We start from the raw sequence: 18,148 nt of genomic DNA on the forward strand, positions 1-18,148 counted from the left end.
GACTAGTATCATTCCTGCCAACATATCAGCCCGAAACACAGCAGCGCTTCCTGTCTTTGCTGCAGTTCTCTGTTCCAACATGAGTATTCTCTGTACGACTGGCAATGAGGAGAGTAATTTCCACAAGGAAATATCTTCAGAGCATTCTGGGCATGAGCAGTAGGAGACCTGTGCTTAGAAGCTGAGTTCCCTGATCAGAAACGGGGAAGGTCCTGCTCCTGAGTCCATATTTCAAGTACATTAGTAGTCCTCCCCAGCTTATCTGCAGGGAATTCGTTCCAAGCCCCCCTCTGGGAGGCTGAAACTGCAGAGAGTTCCAAACACTCTATATTCTACGTTTCTACCTATACATACCTACCTATGATAAGGTTCAATTTATAAATTAGGCATAGTAAGAGATTAACAACAATAACTAATAATAAAATAGAACATAACATAGTTACAACAACATACTGTAATGTGTTATGTGAATGAGGTCTCTCTCTCTCTCTCAAAATACTTATTGTACTCTATACACCCTTCTTCTTGTGATTATATGAGATAACAAAATGCCTACATGATGAGCTGAACCACTAGATAACATAGTGGTTGTGACACAATGTTAGGTTACGACTGACATTCTGATGATTAGTCAGAAGGAGGATTATCTGCTTCCAGATCACAGATGATCTCAGATAACTGAAACCGTGGAAAGCAAAACTGTGGGTAAGTGGGGACTACAGTACTCGATGGTCCCTTCTGCCATCATGCCAGTACCTCCTAGATGTGTAATCATTATCTGAGCCCCACCCCGCAGGGAGCAAACCTCACAGGGGTGGAAAGAGGAGGGGAGATATGCTCTAAGATAGGATTAGAAATAAAGCCCCTGGTCTCAAAACTATATAAACAAGTTTTGAGTTCTCTTACTTGAGAGGAAAATGTCACACACTTCTAAAGAATATTAAGGAAGAAGAAAAGAAAAACAAAGGAAAGAAATACAGGTTTCAAAATACATTCAGGAGGAGAAAGCTTCTTTTTACTACCTCTACCTCAACTACGCTGGTCTCTCATTTGTGGCATGCTGCTTTTCTTTTTTTTCCCCAATTGGTCTCTCTGCTTTTACCTGATAACCTCACTGCAGCTGGAACCATCTGGTTAAAACAAGTCAGGCCCCATCATTCTGCCCAAAGCCCTCAATGGTTTCCCCTTCTCCCCTGCCTATGAGCAACCCCAATCCCAACTACCTTTGCTTACTCTCTGACCTCCTCTTTTACCATATACTCTCCCTTGTTCACTGTCCTGCAACTCTGGCCTCCTCACTGTTCTCCGAGTAGACCAAGCTGCTTCAGGCCCATAGTCTTCCCTGACATCCCCTTGCCTAGGCTGCTCCTCCTCCAGGTAAGGTACCCTTATGGCTTCCTCCCAAGCCCTATCATGTCTCTGCTCAAATATTACACTTACCATATACAAATGGCAGCCTCCTTCCCCTACTACTCTTTATCTCTCTCACCCTGCTTTATTTTTCTTCTTAGCACATGTTATATACAGTGTTTGTTTATTTATTGACTGCTCCCTTCCTTAAGAGTGTAAACGTTATAAAGTCAAGGATTTTTTTTGTTGCTCTCTGCTGTAGCCTCAGCAGAAGAGTGCCAGGACACAGCAAGTGCTCAGCAAGTATTTGTTCAATGAATGAACTGATAAAAGAGTTCAAAGATACAGTCTTGATATAAATTTCAAGAATTAAGAAAAAGAAGATGGGGAAGGAGTAATAGAAATGCTTAAGAAGGGCAGCCCCAGTGGTGCAGCGGTTTAGTGCCGCCTGCAGCCCAGGGTGTGATCCTGGAGACCCGGGATCAAATCCCACGTCGGGCTCCCGGTGCATGGAGCCTGCTTCTCCCTCTGCCTGTGTCTCTGCCTCTCTCTCTGTGTCTCTATGAATAAATAAATAAAATCTTAAAAAAAAAATAAATGCTTAAGAAATCTTCATTTTTCATCTGAGTTTACCAATCTCCCATTTATTTTTTTCCAATCTCCCATTTAAATCTGATATTTATGCAAAATCTACAAACTTTTTTCTTTTTTTTTTAAGACTTATTTATTTATTTGAGAGAGAGAGAAGCAGAGGGCGAGAAAAAATCCCGAAGCAGACACCCCGCTGAGCACGGAGCCAGACACAGGACTGGATCCCAAGACCCTGAGATCATGACATGAGCTGGTATCAAGAGTCGGCTGCTTAACTGACTGAGCCACCCAGGTGCCCCTGTTTTCTATGCTATAGGTTGTGATATCCATTCTTTTATAAATCAGATATACACAAAGGCAGTACACCTGCTGAAGGCTGCACCTGTCTGCCTCTATTTTTGCCTTCCCCACCCTTATCTTTTCATTGCTTCCAAAAAGTCTGGGAAGTCCCTGCATGTCATCCTAAACTACATCTTCCTTTATGTGGCCTCCAATTTTCTACAAGCAGAAGCTCTGCTCTTAAGGAAGGTTCAGGCTGTGGCAGAACCTGAATCAGACAGTTTCCCTGTTGGCACAATATGACACTGCATTTGTAGTTAGTTATCTTCTGCAAAATGATGGGGAAGTTTTTGGAGATCCAAGGTGGAATTAAAGATATATTTTGGTTGCACAAAGCATCTACTCTGGTAACAAAACCTGGTGGTCCTTTGGGAACTCTCCCTTTCCTAGCCTTAGTCTATGTGGTTTGAGTGGAGCTAACTACTCACTTTCTCCCCTTCCATATATAAACTCATATCCCAGGCTGGCCAGTTAGGACATTCCATCCCATGCCCACACAATGATGGGCTCAGGAATGGGCAATGAAACTCAATTCTGGAGCCCACATTGAAAGTACTGGGAAAGATAAGCTCTTTCTTCCTGTTGAAGTTATTAACCTGGATTGCCTGTGGCCTCTATGTAGAGAAAGCCCACGCAAAAAAAGCCAACACAGAAGAGGGTCAAGCCAAGAGAGGGAAGGAAAAAAAGGAAGAGAGTTGATGTCATGCTTTGAGACTCTGAATCCAAATGTACTTCCACCCACTAGACTCTCTGCATACGTAAATCAATAAATATCCTTTTATGTGTATGCCAGTTTGTTTGATTTTTTTTCATTCAAAGGAATCCTAACACACCCTTCTTCAGATTAAAAAAAGATTGAAATTTTTATTTATTTACTTACGTACTTTTCCTATAATGCCAAACTTTTAATTCCACTAGGGAGCTTTAAATTCTTCCACTCTTGCATTAAAAGGTTGCTTAATAGCAAAGCCCAGTTTCCTTGCTTCCCACAGTCCCACGTTAGCAATTGTTTATCTTCTTGCTGGCCTTTTCCACGCTGCTGCCAAATGGCCCTCTGACTATTTGAGTTTTACCTTCTAGGATACAGCTGCCACCTAGGAGTTTATAAATCCCTAGGGCAGCTCCGTCCTTACTCTTACACTAAGCAGTGAAGAGAATCATAAATGATGGTCAAGACTGCTAAACAACTAAAGAGGTGAAATTTCGTGTGGCTGTTTTTGTTTCTTACTTGAAAAGTTCTCTGAATTTTGACAACTGAGGAAGCGAGACCATAACCTTCACATGACCCCTTGCCCCTCACGCTTGATAATTCCTTTGTAATTGAAAAATGGGGTAATTTCTGGGTCAGCCCAGGCTTCAAGAAAACATGACACATCAATCCCTTTGGCAATAAGAACCAAATGACTGTGTGATAAATACCTGCTTCTGCTCTGATAGCAGGAAAATGACTACATATTTCAAGATGTGGTTTAATAGATAAGTTACATAGAAGGAAGGTAAAGGTGAACCTAAAATGACCAGGGTTCATGAAAACATTCTGATCTGTATTTTCAGGGAAAGCATAGGATATAGGCAAATTAACTCAACTGAAAAAATATTGTTAAAAGCACATTATGCAATAAAACGGAGACAGTCAACTCTGTAAAATAACCATTTGTCTCTCCAAAAAAGACTTTCCCTGCAAAGCCAGAAATGTGTTCTAATCCCAACGGTGTTGACTTCACGATGATTCCTCAGCAAGGTATTCAGTGATTCTGCAGACCTCCAGCAGTAAAAGGAGCCTAGGTATAGTCTTACCTTACACAACACTCTTGTGTTGTAGGAAAGATAGTTTAACTTAAATGTCTTTGCTGACTGACTCTATCCCAAGAAACTGCTAAGCCAATCTCCACCTTAAAACTAACCTCAGCCTCATTCTCCTGGGCAGTTAACAACCTACCTTCCAAAATACCCACAGCTACTTGGAAAACCACCTATTCCCTCAAACCTCTCAGGTATTTCTGCTGACAAAAAACTGTAAAAAACACAACACCTCACATATTGTGTGACTCCATTTACATGAAATGCCCAGACAGGGCAAGGCAGAAGAGAGAAAGTAGATTTAGTGGTTACCTAGGGCTGTAGGAGACAGGGGAAAATAGGGAGGAACTGCTAATGGATGCGGAATTTCTTACTGGAGCAATGAAAACTTTCTAAAATTGATTGTGGTAATGGGTATTCATTCTGTGAATATACTAAAACCACTGTATCATACACCTTAAATGAATGAATTGTATGGTATGTGAGTTATATCCCCAAAAGTTATTATTAAAAACACTGTAAAAGCCATTTCAGATCTACCCTTTTAGGTTTCTAGAATAGAAGAAAAAGGGAGAAGATAATATAGCACATCTTATATAAAGGGAAATCCAGTGCAAAGTATCAGCTTCCTTTTGTACTCAAATCTGTTTTGGTTGTCCTTGTAGGGTGAGGAGGGTGGACAGAGAGAAAAGGATTTCTCATATGAATGGGAAAAAATGTCAAGTATTTCTTTTTTCACAGAACCTGTCTTACATGTGTAAGAAAATATACTATACGGGACAGGACGCCTAGGTGGCTCAGTGGTTGGGCGTCTGCCTTTGGCTCAGGGCATGATCCTGGAGACCGGGGATTGAGCCCCACGTTGGGCTCCTGCATGGAGCCTGCTTCTCCGTCTGCCTATGTCTCTGCCTCTCCTTCTCTCTGTCTCTCATGAATAAATAAATAAAATCTTTAAAAAAATATATACTATGTCTAAAATTCTAAGTTCTGTGTTAAGCCAGAAACTGTAGGCATTTATCCTAGCAGATACACTAGCACAGTAGAAAATTACTTATGTACAAAATCATCACTGTAGTACTACTGGTAAAGAAAAGACTGGAAACAAACATTCATCAATAGAGGACTGATTAAGTTGTGGTCAGTCATATAACAGGATGCAGTATCCATTAAAAAAATAAAAAAGCTTTTTAAGAACTATTATGGAATAAATTCTAAGATCTACTGTTAGATAAAAAGCAGAATGCAGAACAAAGTGCAGTGTATATAGAATTCAACCATTTCTGTACAAAAGGGAAACACACTCATAAAATATTTCTGGAAGGGGGCATCTGGGTGGCTTACTCAGTTAAGTGTCTGCCTTCAGCTCACGTCATGATCCCAGGATTCCCTGCTCAAAGTCTAAAGTCGGCCTCCCCTTCTTCCTCTGCCTGCCACTCCTCCTGCTTGTTCTTGTTCACTCTATGTCAAATAAATTAATAAAATCTTTTTAAAAATTTTCTGGAAGGATACAAGAGAAACTCGTGATTTTGGTTGTTTCTGGGGAGGGAAATGGGAAAGATATGAGAGAAGAGAGTTTTTATTCTGTATCTTTTTGTACCTTTTGAACTTCGAACCATGTAATGTGATATCTATCAAATATAAATTTAATAAATATAAGTTTAAAAGGTCTGTGATAAGGGGCATGGTCTTTTAAACTAAAAAAGCCTCTTTCAGAGGCAAGAGTAAAAAGAATTTATAATCAACTGTTGTAGAATCACCACAAATGTTTGTCTTCTCTTCCTCCTGAAATCTTACTAAAATGATTATTGAGGAGTAAAAAGGGTATAAACCTCAAAACAAGGATAAAGATAATGGGATAGGTGTCACAGGCTGAATTCTGGGTAAAGAGAACAAAGATAGAACAACATGACATATATTCAAAACAGCTGTTAAATCATTTGGAAGAGAGGCACCTGTATAGCTCAGTCAGTTAAGCATCTGCCTTCAGCTCAGGTCATGATCCCAGGCTCCTGGGATGGAGCCCTGAGTCGGGCTCCCTAATCTGCAGGGAGCCTGCTTCTCTCTCTCCCTCTGCCTGCTGCTCCCCCTGCTCATACTTCTTCTCAATCTGTCAAATAAATAAAATCTTACAAAAAAAAAAAAAACCTTAAGAAATCATTTGGAAGAAATTAGCAATAATTACATAAAACACTAAACAAATGTATAAGGAAGACAGAACTAGGCTCAGCAATGAATAATATCCAAATAGTTAACAGTAAATACTGCCCAAAGATGTAGCCAAAAATCATGATGCAGAAACAGCAGAGGGGGTGGGATACAGGTGTGCACCTGCAGGTATGCATGCGTGTGTTAATGTGTGCATGTGTTAAATCCTCATCCAACATATAGAAAATGAGTAGATAATGCCCAAAGGTTTTTAAATCAAGAGAAATATGGGGTGTCTGGTTGGCTCAGTCAGTGGAGCATGCGACTCTTGATCTCAGGGCCTAGGTTTGAGCCCCATGTAGAGATTACTTAATAAAATATTTTTTTAAATGTTATTTTTTATTTATTCATGAGAGACACAGAGCGAGAGCAAAGGCAGAGACACAGGCAGAGGGAGAAGCAGGCTCCATTCAAGGAGCCCGACATGGGACTCGATCCCGGGTCTCCAGGATCATGCCCCGGGCCGCAGGCGGCGCCAAACCACTGCGCCACTGGGGCTGCCCAATAAAATCTTTAAAGGAAAAAAAAAGACATTGCCCACTTCAGATTTTCCCACTGGTGCCCCAGAAAACCAACCATGGCATCTTCCATGAGGAGCTTGTTTTCTGACCATTAACAGATACAGTGAATCTTTTCAGAGGTTTCTCAACAGTTCCATGCAAGAATTCATGGACAAGAAGTTGCCAGGTATAATAGCAAGGATTGCTGATAGACAATCAGAAATTAAGATTCTAAGCATGGGTGGAGGCGCAGATGACTTTAGATTCAAGCAAGAATGCAATATTCCTCTGCTATCTTGTTAAATATATCACTGAAGTTCAGGGAGGGGAGAAAAGTTGTCTGGAAGATGACATCCCCCTTTCATTGTTTTTAAACTTTTTGTAAGTTCCATTGTCAGGGATTCCAAATATACATCCCTCTAAATATGGCCATGATGCATTTAAAATATGGCTTATATGAAATCAAGATATTACAACCACAAAAATATATTATTCAATGTAGCCCCTCCCCCCAAAAAAAGAAAAAAGGAAAAAGAGAGAAATATGTGTGAGCATTTTATTTATAAATAAGAAAGTAACCGCTAGAAGAAACTACTTAAAAAGGGGTAGGAAAGGAATGGTTATCTCTGGGGACTGGAACTGTGAAGGGGAAGAGGCAGGGCAGCAGATAAGCTTTTTGACTCATTACAAACTACGCTCAAAGTAATTAATAAAAGTAAGTTTGTTTTAAAAACTAGATAGAATATAAAACGCATGTTAAGCCTATAGAGGAAATTCAGTGGAAGAACAATGACGGGTCAGAGAAGAGGTCAGGCATAGGAAAAATTTCCCTCTAATTACAAAAAGATCATCACTGATCTATGCCTGTCCTCTCTTGCAGCTCTATGATACAAAGATACAAGCAGCAAAAACTTGACAAAAAGGGAAATATCCCTCCTTTAGCAAGGGTGCTTCGGCTGTTACATCTGAGACCTCTCATTATGATGAAAGCCAACAATAATTTCAGCTCCAAGAATTCAGGAAGTTGCACAAACTGGGGAAGTTGGTTATTAAATCAAGGAAGTGTGAGGAATTCAACTGGATGGCTGGTCTGTCTTTGTAATTAGAGTAAATGACAGCGTCTAGATGCCAAATTATTAAGTTTCTCTACAGCTCCAAAGCTATGCTAAGTGTGGACAAGCCCCAACAAATTTATAAAGACTCTGTATGAGTGAGTGTTAACCAGGCCTGAAGAAAAAACAGGGTTAGACTAATAAACTGGCACAGTTAACGGCTAAAGCTAAGAACCATACCTAGAGTCCATCTCTCTCTCTCTCTCTCTTTTTTTTTTTTTTGAGTCCATCTCTTTAAGTCAGGACCTAAGTCATATATTCGGGGGGCCCCTGGATGGTGTGGTCAGTTAAAGTGTCCGACTCTTGGTTTCGGCTCAGGTTCATGATCTCAGGGCTGTGGGATCGCACATCGGGCTCAGTGCAGAGTCTGCTTAAGACTCCTTCGCCCTCTCTCCTCTAATCCCCATGTTCCCTCTCTCTCTTGCAAATAAATAATCTTTAAAAAATAATAATAATACATCCAGACACTAAAACAATGACAATCTATTTACTTAAATTGTTTTCTTCTTCCCGTTTTGGAGGGGAAATATGAAAAGGAATGAATAATCTACATTTGCTCCTAGTTAACTCCACTTGCTGGAAGCCATTTGGATCACAAAATGTTATTACAATAAACAAAATTTAACAGCAAAGACGGTAACATTTAACATTTACTGAATGTTTTCAACATGCCAGGGCATTCTGAGCTCTTTTACATGCATTCGGCCATTTAATGCTCCCAACAAACCTTTGAAGTTAGGTATTATTGTTAATATTCCTAATTTTACAAACGGAGAAGTTGAAAAACAGATGGGTGAAAAATATGATCCAAGATATCTGGCACACGGCAGAGCAGAATTGCAAACCTGCAATCGGCTACACTGTGGCCACCCGGGCAGCGATGCCAAGGACAAAGTAACTCTTCGAATAACAGTAGCTTTGCAGATCTTAACTCCAAAGATAGCAAACCTTACATTTTCAAGTATACGGTCTCAGCCTCACTCCATAAACTTTACTTTTGATTGAACTCCAAGGTCAGAGGGAGGAGAGCTGCTCTGCACATCACATCCCTAAGAGACAGGCCAGAATTCTTTACTGGGTCTAGCTGGGCTTTGTAGGGACCACTTCATTCCTTTTTTTTTTTTTAAACTATTTTTTTTAATTTTTATTTTATTTTATTTATTTATGATAGGCACACAGTGAGAGAGAGAGAGAGAGAGAGGCAGAGACACAGGCAGAGGGAGAAGCAGGCTCCATGCACCGGGAGCCCGACGTGGGATTCGATCCCGGGTCTCCAGGATCGTGCCCTGGGCCAAAGGCAGGCGCCAAACCGCTGCGCCACCCAGGGATCCCCGGGACCACTTCATTCCTACTAGATATCTTTATTTAGCATTTCACAAAAGGAGATGAGTGATGCTAATGAAATTCATAAATGAGTCTGCCTTGAGATGTTGCTGACATTAATGGTAACAGAGGAGCCATATAGAAGGAAATTGAGAACTTGAATTTTCATGAGTTTCAGTGTTTATTTATTTTTTATTTTTTATTTTTTTAAATTTTTCTTTATTTATGATAGTCACACAGAGAGAGAAGGAGAGAGGCAGAGACACAGGCAAAGGGAGAAGCAGGCTCCATGCACCGGGAACCCGACGTGGGATTCGATCCCGGGTCTCCAGGATCGCGCCCTGGGCCAAAGGCAGGCGCCAAACCGCTGTGCCACCCAGGGATCCCAAGTTTCAGTGTTTAACCAATGATCCTCAAACACCTCCACTCTATTTGATACTGCAAGCCCCCTAAATCTCTGGTTCTACTACCCTCCCCAAATAAACAAAATCCAAAACAGCCCCCAAAAGCTTAGAATCCACCTTCTCAGGGCTGCCTGTCTCAAATACCAGTGCGTGATAGAGACGAAGGGGCAAGGAAGAATGCTGAGGAAAATGGAGCCTCGAGACCACCGCCACCATCACAGGTTCTGTTGTATGTGCAGAAATTTGAACAAGGCTGCCTGGATGCAGAAATGAGGAAGGAAGAACGGGAAGACAGCATTTACCTCTGCTTTCAGGGTAATCGCTGCCCTACACATTCAAAGAAACCCACATTTCAGTTGTTCCAGGGTTAGAAATAAAGGAGCAGGATGTCATTCATTTAATTCTATTTATGTAGCTTTCTATATTAATTTCTATTTATGTAGCTTCAAAGAGGACATCAACATTCTCTTCATATCAAAACATTTACTGGTAAAAAGAAAAGAGGGACTTCTGATTTCCCATAAAATAGGGCGTGGTTCTCTTTTAGCTGAATCTTGGTAAGAAAATAAAACTCTTTACATCTCCTAAAGATCACAAGATGGGTGGTCCTGGTAGGAGGAGTACTACCTAATCTGCAGACTCATTTTTTCCGAAGTTTCCTACTGGCATTTCACCTCAAGGATACCCAAAAAGAAGCTGCAGAATCAGCAGAGCTGACTGAGGTGTCAGGCTCTCATTCGTTATGAGGGAGCCAAAGCCTCCCTGGGGAGTTGTCACCTGGCCTGAAGCTCGAACAAGACAGGGCTGATCTTTCACGTTCTCTAGTGTCTCAGGGCTAGGAGACCTGCTCTGTGCTTTGGGCACCAAGCAGTGACACAGACAAGACACAGACTTTAACGAAATGCTCCTTTTTTTCCCCGAGTTAAGCCTAGCACGAATCCTGATGAGATGATTAAGCAAATCTCTGTGATAGGCACTCCAGGCTAGGACTTGCTTAGAAAGTGACTGTTGTTAAATCAGTAACTGTGATGTGTAGGACTTAAACTATAGTTTCATATGGAAACTGGGCAGAGCTAGTATAAGTTTCACGCAAAGAGCCCGTTTTCCCCTGATAAAGGCACATATATCCACATACACTCTGCCGATAAACCTAGCCATGGACCCTCTAGGAGTCCACACAGCCCTCAGGTTAAAATCCCTGTGCTAAGTAGGGCACCCATAAATAGAGGGGAAAAGAGAAACCTGTAAAAAAACTTGCTTGCACAATCAAAAAGAACTTGACTGTTTTCTTCCCCCTGATAGTATAAATAATACATGGTCACTGTAAAAGATGCAAATACTAGAGAAAGGCTAAAGAAGAAAGTAAAATAAAAATCACCTTTGGGAGGTAGGGGAACATTGAAGAATTAAGAGGAGAGACTCTCTAAGATAATGAAGATGTTGTAAAATTGTGGTGATAGATGCCCAACTCTGTTAATATACTAACAAATATAGTTAATCTTACACTTAAAAAGGGCATATTGTATTGGCTTATGAATTATAACTCAGTTAAGTAGTTTTTAAAAAAAAATCACCTGAAAACAATACAAACATTTTAGTGCCTTCTCATTCATACACCACTCCTTGAATCACACACACACACACACACACACACACACACACACACTCATTCTCTCTCTCCCTCAATCTCTCTCTCTCTCTCTCTCTCTCTCTCTCTCACACACACACACACACACACACACACACACACAGTTTTCATTGTGGACAACTTCATTTTATTTTAACAGCTTTCTTTTTTAAAGCAGGATGGGGGGAGTTCATTGTCCCAGATGATACAGCTTTTATACTAGGTAATTTGAGGTGGTCCAATGATAACACTGAACACTTCAATAGTAAGCAGTGTTATTGCTTCTAATGGTTGAAACAGAAAGGATCTCTTTCAAATTTTACTTCAGTTAGGAGATGAGAGGTGGTCATGGAGGATACGACTCTTGATCTCAGGGTTGTGAGTTAGAGGCCCAAGTTGGGTGTAGAGATTACTCAAAAAACAAAACAAAACAAAATTTAAAAAAAAAAAAAGAGGGGGGGAAAAGAGTAAAAACAAAACAAAACAAAACAAGAAAGCCAAACCCAAATTGGTTATATAAGAATATACAGAAGTACTCTGCAGCTATGGCATAAATCATAACATCTTTAAATAAAGGCAGGAAAATATCTTTAAATAAAGGCAATGGAAAGAATTATTTCATGAATTTACTTATTAATAGAATGTGTACTACGTGCCAGATACTGTTACTAAGTCATACAAATATAATAGGACAGTGCCTGTCTAGAGAAAGAGACAAATACAAGACTGTTGATACTGCAAGTTGGGGAATAATGAGAGCATAGGGAGGGAGGAGTCAAAAAAGGGTGTGGTGCAGGGGTAGGTGGGGCTTTCTGGAGAAGGGATAAGTGAGCCATGCTACAATGGGCACCAGGCTCTGCAACTCAGAGCTAATTTTACTTTTTGGACATTCTATTTGTTTTTTTCCAAATCTGCTGCACCAGTTTTGGTTGTTTCCTATCCCTGAAGGTATTTTCAAGCTTGTCTTGTATTTCTTTGAATATACTACTATACCTGGCTACTTCATAATTTGTGTGTGACGATTCTAATATCTAAAATCTTCTGGGGGGGATCCCTGGATGGCACAGCAGTTTGGCGCCTGCCTTTGGCCCAGGGCGTGATCCTGGAGACCCAGGATCGAGTCCCACGTCGGGCTCCCAGTGCATGGAGCCTGCTTCTCCCCCTGCCTGTGTCTCTGCCTCTCTCTCTCACTGTGTGCCTATCATAAAAAAATAAAAATAAAATAAATAAAAAATAAATAAAAAATAAAATCTTCTGGGATCTGGGGTGCTTTGGTGGCTCAGTTGCTTAAGCATCTGCCTTCAGCTTGGGTCATGATCCTGGGATCTTCAGATAGAGCCCCACATCAGGCTCCCTGCTCAGAAGTGAGTCTGCTTCTCCCTCTCCCTCTGCCCCTCTGCACCCTCTCTGCACCTTCTGCTTTTGCTTCTGCTTATGCTCTCTCTCTCACTCTCAAATAAATAAATAAAATCTTTAAATAAATAAATAAAACAAAATCTTCTGGAATCTTGTTTCCTTGTGCATGGGCATTTTGTGACTATGTATTTGTTATTGTTCATAAAGAAATGTAAAGTAATTATTATGGGAGGAGAGAATGGAGAGTTGCTGCTTAATGGTTACAGAATTTGTGTTTAGGATGATGAATATGTTTTAGAGAAACAACCCAGGTGGCTGAGTTGGTTAAGCATCTACTCTTGGTTTCCACTGGGGTCATGATCTTGGAATTGGGGAGATCAAGCCCCACATCAGGCTCTGTGCTCAGCAGGGAGTCTGCTTGGCATTTTCCCTCTCCCTCTACTCCTTGCCCTGCTCATGTATGTGCATGCGCCCTCTCTCTCTCTCTCAAATAAACAAATAAATCCTAAAAGAAAAAAGCTTTGTAAACAGCTATGACACAACATTGTGGATATATATGGTTAAAATGGCAAAATTTATGTTACATATATTACCACAATAAAAAATTTTTATTACTAAAAAATTAAAAAATAAAAAGTAGAAATTGTTAGGGGGTTCTTTGGGTCTAGGATGAAGGTGCCTTCCTCCATAGGAAATACACTTTTGTTTCTATAAGATATCCATACATATTACCACTACAGAAACTTCAAACTCTAGGGGTGCCTGGGTGGCTCAATTGGTTAAGCAACTGACTCTTAATTTCTGCTCAAGGCAAGATCTCAGGGTCATGAGATTGAGCCCTGTGGCAGGCTCTGCACTGGATGTGAAGCCTGCTTAAGATTCTCTCTCCTTCTGCCATTGCCCCTACCCCAACACCTCCCCACATTCTCTTTCTCAAAAAAAAAAAAAAAAAAATTTATACTCTAATTTCCTGCTTGAAAAAAATTTTTTCCCTGCTTGAAATTTCCTGAATCCCAATAATACAAATCTGCAAAGAAGGTGGTTCACTCAGTGATTATAACCTTTCAGGGACAGGTTTTCCTTCCTTATTTCCTCCTGCCCTGCTCAGTGCCAAGACAATGCCCTTTCACGCCCTTCTGATCCACCTGAAGGTGTATTTATTTGGGGTCTAAGCTTAAAGTTGGAGGTCTTCTATTAAAAGTTGGGTTTGGGCTTTTGTCTCTGCAACTCTCCTTCAAAGCCTAGAAACTGGGGATCCCTAGGTGGTTCAGCAGTTTGGCTCCTGCCTTTGGCCCAGGGCGGGATCCTGGAGTCCAGGGATGGAGTCCCGCATCAGGCTCCCAGCATGGAGCCTGCTTCTCCCTCCTCCTGTGTCTCTGCCTCTCTCCCTCTCTCTCTCTCTCTCTCTCTCAATATATATATTTATATTATATATATATTATATATATAATGAATAAATAAATCTTTATTTAAAAAAAAAAAGCCTAGAAACTCACAGCTTAATTTCTTCAAATGCCCTCAGGGAAAGTGAAGGTTCTTACGCTCAGTTTACCTTTCAGGATTCTGGCTTTTTCTTAAGATGTTGGTTTGGTGAGTCTCTGCTTTCTTGTTGGTTCTTTAATGCTTTTTAAATACTTTAAATATGTTACCCTATGGGATGCCTGGGTGGCTCAGTGGTTGGGTGTCTGCCTTTGGGTCAGGGCATGATCCCAGAGTCCTGGGATCAAGTCTCACATCGGGCTCCTTGCATGAAGCCTGCTTCTCTTCCCTCTGCCTGTGTCTCTGCACACCCCACCCCCCCCCCGTGTGTATCTCTGATGAATAAATAATATTAAAATAAATAAATAATAAATAAATATGTTAACCTACACAATGATTGTTTTCAGCAGAGCTGTCTCATCATTACCAGAAATGGAAGACAGAAATATACTTTCTTCTAGGTTTTGCCTGGTTTGAATATAAGACTTAATGTCTTAATTCACCTGACAAATATGGTACATGTTGAGGTTTCTTTGTTATTTGTAATGGTCAGCATATATTTTTCACTTATAAATTCTGTTATCCTAAAAAAGCATCTTCACTCCTGAGCCCCTCCTTTAAACTGCTGTCTCACTGTGCTTACCTTGAGGTTATTTTCACATTTTACAATTTTTGGCCCACTGACCTAACTGATCCTTTCAGCAACCTAGTAAGTGTTATATGTCACAGTTCCTAAAACATACTGCTGAAAGATCAAACATGCTGTGCCACTAGAGAATCACAGTTAAGAGCAAAGCAGGGTGGCTCTATGAGCTGTCATTTTCCTTGTATGTCCTTGTTATGAATAGCATCTGGATAGACACATCCATATGAAATTTTGCTGCTAATTTAACCATTTGACTGTTGAATTGCAAGATAAGAAATAATGAACATGTTCAATTTTATCTGGTTAGTATTCTCTGACTTAATAATTTTGCAAACTGAATCGCTTTATAAACTAAATATAGAAAAAATATTATTATGGTCTGGTTTCCAAGCAACCATTTCATTAAGAAAAGCTTCACTTGGGAAAAACATCTGTTTGTCAGTAAGGTTTTGCTGTCATCATACAATTTCACGATGAAAAAGCCATGGTCACCCTGTGCCTTAGTAATCCCTAGTTGTGAAAAGGTCAACAGGGGGTACTACAACAGAGAGAGCCATCTGTTTCAATCTGCACTAGTCCGTGAGCCTTGTTATCATGAGACAACTCAGTTTTTCTAAACAGCCACATAATTTAAAAACATTACCTTCTGATTATAAAAGCAATAAATGTTCATACTTATAAAATGTGAAAAATGTAAAAGGGCATGAAGAAGAAAATAAAAATCATTTGGGTTTTTGACACCTTCTTATCGGATCTCATTTCAAAAATAGATTCCATTGTTAAAAAAATTATTTGAAAACCACTGACCACAATTCACTTCATATGGTTTTACCTTTTTCATCTGCAATTAGGATGTTTTTCATAATGGTTAAGGGCTGTGTGTTGAAACTGACTTTGGAGATTGGTAGAGATAGAGATTTGCTGTTGTTTTACAAGCAACAGAATCTTGTTTTCACATGATATCTTTAGAGAAGACTCAATGAAAGGGAAAAAAGCAGAGCCCTCTAGTTAGAGTGGGGTTGACTGATGGTCTGAGTCCACAGAGCCTACCCTCTTTTTCACTGATCCTAGGGTCCTTTTTTTTAAAAAAAAAAAAAAAAAGATTTTTATTTATTTATTCATGAGAGACACACAAAGAGAGGCAGAGACATAGGCAGACGGAGAAGCAGGCTCCCTGCAGAGAGCCCGATGCAAGACTCGATCCTGGAACACGGATCATGTCATGAGCCAAAGGCAGACACCAACACCACTGAGCCACCCAGGTGCCCTGATCCTAGGGTCCTATACAATATAGGCATTCATGTGGTCCTGACTGTGTGCAGGCTCCTCCGAGCCACAACACTGCACCTTTGCTGTCCCCTCAGTCTGGGGAACTCTTCCCTTCCTTCTTTGTTAGATTCATACATATTAATCTGCCAGATCTCAGCTTATGGGTCACTTGATCCTTTCCCTCTCTATCAGGAAAATGTTCCTAAAACAGGATCTCATACCACTGTGTACTCTTTCTCTATAGCACCTGTCAAAGTCACATTTCACATTTGTTCATGTGATTACTGGGTTACTACTTGCCTCCCACCATCTCCTCCCCTCCATCAAATGTAAATTCCATAAAGGCAGGGAATGACTTTTTCTTAGCAACATACTGAACACGGTGCCCTCACACACAGGAGATGCTTGATAAATCTTTAGGGATGAATGAATAAACATTTTAAGCCATTAAGAAAAAAAGTCAATCGCCAAAGATATTTTACAATTCTTTCTGCCCTTATCTAAAGCAAGGTTACCAATAATGGAAAATAGAAGTTGGACATCAAGTGCAAACCTGCTTCCAAAAAACAGACTTCCCCTAAGAAAGAAAACTTTAGCAATCATGCCCTGGCAGGTGGACAGGAGGGATGACCTAATTAGGTCTTTGGTAGCTCAATGCCTGTGATCCATTCCCTGAGGCTCAATTCATTCCCAATCTTCCAACTTCTTCAGGGACATGAGAGACACCACAAGGTCACGAAACCAAGCACAAAGGTCTAATGTAAGAATCTAATGACGAGTTGCCAAAACTGTATGGACACCATTTAAGTGCACTTTTCCCAAGTGCACTGCCCAAGATCTTGACATGACTGAAGAAGGAGAAAATGATGCTACAATTAGTTAAAAATGTTAAACTTATGACTCAGCAACAAAAGGAACTATGTCAGGGTTAATAAAAAATATAATTGGGCTTATTAAGTGTGTGAACAGTTTCAAGGATCATCTTAATCACTTCTGGTGAGATTAGGAATTTTAATTTATATTTGAAATAAAGGGGCCCACAGGCTGCTTGCTGTTTAGTTTCAGAGAGAAAAGCAAGGACAGGGCACCCCTTTAGCCGCTACCTCAGAGCAGTTCCAGAACAGATGGATTCCTTCAGATAGTCAAGCTAATATCATACTTAAGCATAAGTCTAAGGAGGAACTTGCTATTTTACTTATGAGTTCTCTCACTAGTTTATCTTCCTGAACTCACCTTCAAATTCCAACTTTGCTAACTACAGGGTGGCTCCCAAGCAAAATTTCAATAGCTATTCTGTAGAGAAGGTACTTACACCTTCTTAATGGCTGGTGAAGTAGACATTGAAACAACTGAGTTATCCCACTGTATCTCACAGCTGCCTTCTTGGTACTGAATCCCGCCTTTATGACTGCAGGTTGACATGAATAGGAGGTAAAGGAGCCCTGGAAACCAAGAAATTAAGAAGTATTTACATGCTTAGCTGAAAATGTCAAAAGCCACTGGTTCCAGGGTTTGATTCACTGTGAGAGCAAGGTCATGATAATTTAAGAATGGTGAGAAAATGGAATGGAGAGAGGAGGGAAATACAGAGGTAGAACTTGGTTCTGGAGTTGATTCCAGTCTCCATCTCTCACTGGTTGTCGTTTTACAGGTAATAGCTTGGAACTTCGATTTCTCTGTCTGAAAAACGGGGAGATGAAGATATGACTCTCACAGTGTGGTGAAGAGTAAATGAGATTATATAAGCTACATCTGATATGTACTGGCACTCAATAAATCTGGGGTGAAAATAAGAACAAAGGAAGTGTAAGTAATAACTATAACAAGCATGATAATAGCATGACAATCCAGGAAGCCCATCACCAAGACATTACTGGCAGGCTGGCAACAACAGCAAGCCTTTAAGGACTCCCTAGAACCCAAGCAGAACAGCTCGGATGCCTTGCTTTGGCATTCCAACAGCTTCTGCACTCCAGTCCAATCACACTCCTCCCTTTCATGCTCATTTTGTTCCACTAACAAGTTGAAGGGCTTATCTTCCTCTACACTTGCCCTATTCTTGCTCATTCTTCTGCCTCTGCTTTTCTTTCAATCTTGACTCCCTCACTGTAGCTCCACACATCTCAATACTGTCTGTCCACCCCTCG

The 18,148-nt window shown here is 40.5% G+C and overlaps 1 protein-coding gene across 2 annotated transcripts in view; it reads right to left on the reverse strand.

The window, feature by feature from the left end:
• Positions 1-18,148, reverse strand: part of TANGO6 (transport and golgi organization 6 homolog) — a 202,862-nt gene that overhangs the window by 93,567 nt on the left and 91,147 nt on the right. The gene's annotated exons all lie outside the window — the stretch shown is intronic.

The sequence above is a fragment of the Vulpes lagopus genome, chromosome 10 (assembly GCF_018345385.1).
Source record: "Vulpes lagopus strain Blue_001 chromosome 10, ASM1834538v1, whole genome shotgun sequence".
Classification (NCBI taxonomy): domain Eukaryota; kingdom Metazoa; phylum Chordata; class Mammalia; order Carnivora; family Canidae; genus Vulpes; species Vulpes lagopus.